The sequence below is a fragment of the Typopeltis vanoorti genome, chromosome 10, assembly GCF_054136105.1.
Source record: "Typopeltis vanoorti isolate ZY-2024b chromosome 10, IOZ_Tvanoo_1.0, whole genome shotgun sequence".
Classification (NCBI taxonomy): domain Eukaryota; kingdom Metazoa; phylum Arthropoda; class Arachnida; order Uropygi; family Thelyphonidae; genus Typopeltis; species Typopeltis vanoorti.
The window spans coordinates 86,871,735-86,877,734 of record NC_143558.1 but is presented as its reverse complement, the minus strand read 5'-3'; the positions used below and the strand labels follow the sequence as shown (position 1 = coordinate 86,877,734).

Genomic DNA, 6,000 nt, shown 5'->3' with positions numbered 1-6,000 from the left:
GCGGAAATATGCATATGGAAATATGACTTCTGCGTTACTTCAACCTTGGTATCGCTCCTGGGTCTGGCTCCCACTGATGAGACCAATAACGGTCGAAACTGGTATGGGTAGTGGCCCTTCCCATAATGCATAGCATTATACATGTCCGTAAGGATATGTGTTGCACTGTAGGTTACTAAAACAATTGATATGAAGTCATAAGCCTATACAAGTAGCCCAGTGTTGAAATTACTTCATGCTCAAACTTTGTTTGCTGACACTTGGATAAAGGATGAAACCAAGAATATAACTTCTTGGGATATTTAATTTATAGTATAACCAAGTGAAAAAAACTTTCAACAGCTAGCAGTAAAGGATTTTTTTTTTTGCGTCTTTCTTCAAAATTGTCGTTTTTTATTATTTGTATTAACTTTATTCAGTTAGGTAATGGAGAATTATATAATTTCTCCAGAAGGCGCAGCGGAAGTACATACAACCAGTTTTGACCGGTTACTGTAGGTTGAAATAAAGTAATTTTGATTTTTGTCCGGAAAACGTGCGTGTGTGTGAATCTTAAGTTTGGCAGACGACAAGGATAAAATTGGTTAATATTAGAAGTTGTGATTCTTGTATTAGATATATAGAAGTTGCCTGTTTTTCCAAGGTAAGAAGAAATACAGTTCTTTAGTAGAAGTTTAGTTACAATTCGTAATGGAAGTCGCCATTTTTGTTGACATATATCACGTTCCTTTGTAATGCTAGTCAATACAAGAGGAATTTTATATTCCTATGATATTGTAAAGAATCAATTTTGGGTGTGTAGGTTCTTCTGTGTCAAGGCTTTTTAATATATCAGTGACTTGAATAGCGAATTTTGAGTTTCTTGAGTACCGTTCGTGTACACATACATGTGGATAACTTTATTTTGTTATTCTTTATTTATGTGTATTTATTTTTACTTACGAACTCGAATTGCTTTTAGTAGAAGTAAAAACACTTGTTTATGAACGATTCCTATTCACGTTTTAGATTTTCAGAAGGCTCAGAGTATGTCATCGTGTTTTTTGTCATTTGCTTAGATAGAAAGGATGCATCCACATCTTGAACCATCCAGTGAAGTAGCACTGAATAACCCGCGATGAGTTCTGCTACTCCAAGGAGACCTAGAAAAGAATACTAATACTAAATATTATCTAGATTTAATGCATGGTTAGAGCCATTATCTTATTAATTGTTGGCAAAGAATCAAGCACCGTAATTTAAAAATAGATGCTAGAATTTTTTTGCAATATTTTTTTGTATTTCCTGTACCGTTGATTTCATTGATCTTCCATGGTGATTAGTATGCTTCACCTTATTATTTTGTCCATCAGTTTGTTATTATTGAAGCTGTGGTTGTTGGGTAGTTCTTCCTTTATTATCCGCCATAAAAAAGAACTTTTTGAGTCTTCAGTAGTGTATCACCACAATATCATGTCATATATGCAGTTGAACACCAGCTTGGTGGTGGAGGATCGTGACCATTGGAAGTGCCTCTTGCAGCTGTTGCCCCCCACAACCCAATTAGGAAAGGTGGGCCTTGAAGATGAATGAATAAATATGTTGTTGCCCATCATATATTATGTTAAAAGATGAATAATTTGAGGGAATTCATCTCATTTCTGTATTACATAGTCGTGTCTACGTGCAGAACACTAATAATAAGAAAAAATAAAATTAAGAAATATATTTTTATTTAGAAAATTCACAAGAACTGAAATCTTTCAGTGAGTGAAAGAAGGTTAATTACAGGTACAGTAAACAATGAAGTATATAATTAGGATACTGTAATTATATTAAAGAGTATTATCCAGTTTGGTATGCAAGAAAAAGTTGTATATTTCAGATTGCATCTTTATTCAGATTTTTTAAGAATACTTTAATAACATGTAAGACATTCAAGTCATTATTATTATGTGACACCTCCAGGGAGTCCAAGGACTTGTGGGAGGGCACTCTACTCCACTTCGCTAAGTACAACTCACCTTTTCCACTACTACTTAATTGTCTTACTGTGACAGTACCATCTACCACCCATCATCACCAACAACAGTATTTTTTGTCTGTAAATTGCATGTGTTTTGAAGGCCGATTTGTCTGTATGTGGGATGAAAAGTTTTTGGGAGAGAAAAACCCTGCTACCTCTGTATGAGTCTATTATATAGTGAAACCTATGGAGTATTCATAACTGAAAATTCACACATATACCACAGTAATTAAATTTTATTAATATGTAGATAGTTCATCTTTAGACATTATCAGTACATTTATTAACAAATAATACTGGGAATTGCATTCAAAGGAACAAAAGATACAGCCTTATTAAATGGGTACAATCCTAAAACAACAAGAAATCATCAGTCACTTCCCTACACATCAACCCAGACAAGAAAAAGCCTGTAGCACCCCTATACCATATATCAAAGGCATCTCGGAACATCTGTCAAAAATTATGAAGAAATACAAACTCGCCACTACCTATCAACCAGATCCACAATTTGCTACCTTCTCCAAAAGACAAAATCTCACCTATGATGCTACCTAGCATATATGAAGTTCCATCTTCTTGTAGGATGTCTTACTACAGACAAACAGGAAGATCTATAAATAAACGCATCTCAGAACATCAAGACCACGTCTGTATTATCAAACTGCACAAATCTTCTCTCACACAACATGGAGTTGAAAACCCTAATCATAGGATCCAATGGAAAACACCAAGCTATTACATAGATCCTTATATAAACATGAGCATTTATATAAGGTCTGTGACATAAGGCTGAACCCTTACATCACAGACCCAATCTGAACCGTAATGACTAACTATCCCAAAAGTTTGGAAAATTATTATCCATAATTATATAAAATAAATTTATCAGATATATGTTAATTTAATTTTAAATTACAGCCGTTTTTTTTTTTTTTTTTAATTCCTCAAACACAATACTGTATGCACAGGGATTCCAATGTAAGCATGTGCACTAACTGTTCCTTTGAATGTAATTCCTAGTATTGTTTGTAATAACTGTACTTATGATGTCTTAAGATACTTGATGAAATATTTACATATTAATACAATTTAATTACTGTGGTAAATGTGTGAATTTTTAGTTACCTCCATATGAGATCTGCCAGCTCACCTTCAATTGAAAAATATCATATAAGGACTCCCCTCATCATGATGAGAATTGAACCCGGGTCATTTCTAATCAGAGGGCTTAATGTTCTGCTGTTCTTCTATTTGTGCTACAGAGACACCTATCATTCATTAGAAAAGCCTCTTTCAATACTTAAGATTCTGCTCATTTTGAGAGTTGCATTTTAATTAAACAGCCTGCAGAGTGAAATGAACTCAAAAGAGAGAATATCACAAGAAGTTTTAAGAAGAGTTGGGATGGAAAGAACACTGCTTAAAAACATTACGCAAAGAAAGACAGATTTGCAGGACATCTTCTGAGCGGTTCCTCAGGACATCTGACAAGAACTTTATTACAAAAGAAAGTTGAAAGGAAGAGAAGACGTGGAAGGCCAACCAAAGAGTGATTTAATGACATCGTGGAATGGACTGGTTTAAGAATGACAGAGGCAACAGACTGAGAGAAATGGAGAAGACCTGCTCATCTGCTGCGACCCTCTTTTTAGAGGACGCTACCAGAGGACAACGAACTGGGAATGAACAGTACAGAATTTTTAACGCATTGATTCTTGAATAAGATTTCATTTAAGAAAATATGCTTTAAGTTCTTTATGCATTGATTGTTTTTAATATATGAATGAAGAAATATGAACCAAGACTAACAATGTAAATAATTAAAATGAAAAGTTTTATATAATTTTTTTCCTCAAAATTTTGAATTATAATTGATGACTTCATGTACATATTTAAGAACAGTGATTATTGTTGCTATTATTATTTTTATTTCACCTATTATTTTGCCTTAGGTTTGGCATATGGTTACTCTAGTGGTTGTCATATCCTTGTTTTGTTAAGAACATGGAGAACCTTTTTATTTTTAGAAGATAAGTCTACATTTAAATATGCTATTACTATTATTACTACATGACACCTCCAGGGAGTCCAAGGACTCATCGTGGGAGGGCACACTACTCTACTTTGCTAAATACATCTCATCCTCTCCACTACTACTACATCTATTGTCCATCATCACCACCAACAATAGTATTTTTTGTCTGTAAATTGCGTGTGTTCTGAAGGCCGATTTGTCTGTACGTGGGATGAAAAACTCGAGTTTCCGGGAGAAAAAAACCCTGCTAACACCATATGAGATCGGCTAACTCACCTTCAACTGAAAAAGCCGTTGAATCGAACCCAGGTCTTTACCAATCAGTGGGCGCAATGTTCCGTTGTTCTTCCAATTGCACTACGACAGCTTAACTTATACTTAGTTTTTTTTGTTGGAATTATTAAAATTTCTCCAGTCAGAGATCACATCCTGAAATTATGAGGTGATGTGCACAGATGTTCAAGAATAAAACTGGTTACAACTACTCTTATAAAGTTTCATGACAACGTTTTTAAAATTTCATATTTATATATCTAAATTGTTAACAGTAATTATTATTTTATATTTGGTACATACTCAGCTTATGTTCTACCCACAATCTGAGAACATGGCATTAGGGATGTCATCCCTTCAGACTGCTGAATTGCATATTATTTTTGGTTCAGCCATCAGGAAGGAATAATAATGTTTTTCTCAACTTATATAAATATCTTAAGGTTGATTGGTTGGTTGATTTGGATTCACAGACAAAGCAATTAAGACTGTGAGGCTAGCATATTATATCTGTAGATTGCATGTTCTTTTAGCTAGTTTACCTGTTTATACATGAAAAAAAAAGTTTTTGGGAGGAAAAAGCCTGTCACTTCCATATAAGATGAGCAAACTTATCTTTAGTTGAAAAACTTTGATAAAGGTTCTTCATATGTTAGATAGAAATTGAAACCAGGTCCTTCCAACAAAGAGCATTGTCAATACCAACTGAGAATATCTTAAGGTGTGGTGCCAATAATCACTTTTAGTGCAAAAGGACAAAACATAAATAAAAAATGTTATACAATTTGTAATCAGTTAGAAAAATTTATCATGATTGTAACCATTTGTATGATGTGGATATCACTCTTACAACTTGATTCCAAGTTATGTGACATATTTTTTAGAAAAAACATTTAACACCTTATTATTAAAACCAGACCTCCATGGATTCTTGAGACTCGTGGGAGATACACACTATTACATGCACAGTCCATCAGATCATACTCTAAATTCATTCAATGTAATTATTTGCCATAATGTGTTATATTATGGCAGTTATATTCGCCATTCACTCTATGCAAAGGACCTGCTCCTTATGTCTCTGCTCATACCCTTCTCATATAGCTTCCAGGGATCTCCCCTTGTTCTACCCTTTCTCCCATCCTGTGAAAATTTTTTTCCTCATTAACCCTTGGCCAATTTGAATGTCCCAATCATATCTCCTCTCTTCTTCTTATTCACAAGGCTTTACAAACTGCATTCCTGCCATCTGTATTCATATCTCACATACCAAAGACTAGTAAGCACCTTAGTCTTCTCTGGACCTTATCCAACATATCCTCATCACCATGAAAACTATGGGACCAAATCAATATAATAATCAATATGAGGCCTGTTCAAGGACCAGAACTTTATTTCTGCATATTGTGTCATCTGGGATACTGCCCCCCCCCTGCCCTTCCCCATACACAACTTGCTGATACCTGTCTGAGAGCTAGTTGTCTATCTAACACTAATTTGTCATTCAGTCCTATCTGCTTCAATTTAGTTACCAAATCGTGGTGTGGTAGAGCCTTTGCAAATTGTAAGTATACCACTTTATGTGCATCTTCCTTTTCCCTTACGTTCATCACCATAAGAGATTTTCTAGTATCTTGCAGTGATTATTAAAAATTTCAGGAGAAATGTGAGTTATTGCTATTAT

General features: G+C 34.4%; 1 protein-coding gene across 1 annotated transcript in view; it reads left to right on the top strand.

Annotated features, from left to right (window-relative positions):
• The first annotated feature begins 482 nt into the window (after positions 1-482).
• The window catches only part of LOC150102567 (exportin-1-like), a 448,940-nt gene continuing 443,422 nt past the window's right edge, over positions 483-6,000 (top strand). Inside the window, exon 1 of the mRNA XM_090399503.1 lies at positions 483-643. The gene's annotated coding sequence lies outside the window, so the exon portion shown is untranslated. The remainder of the gene's footprint in view (positions 644-6,000) is intronic.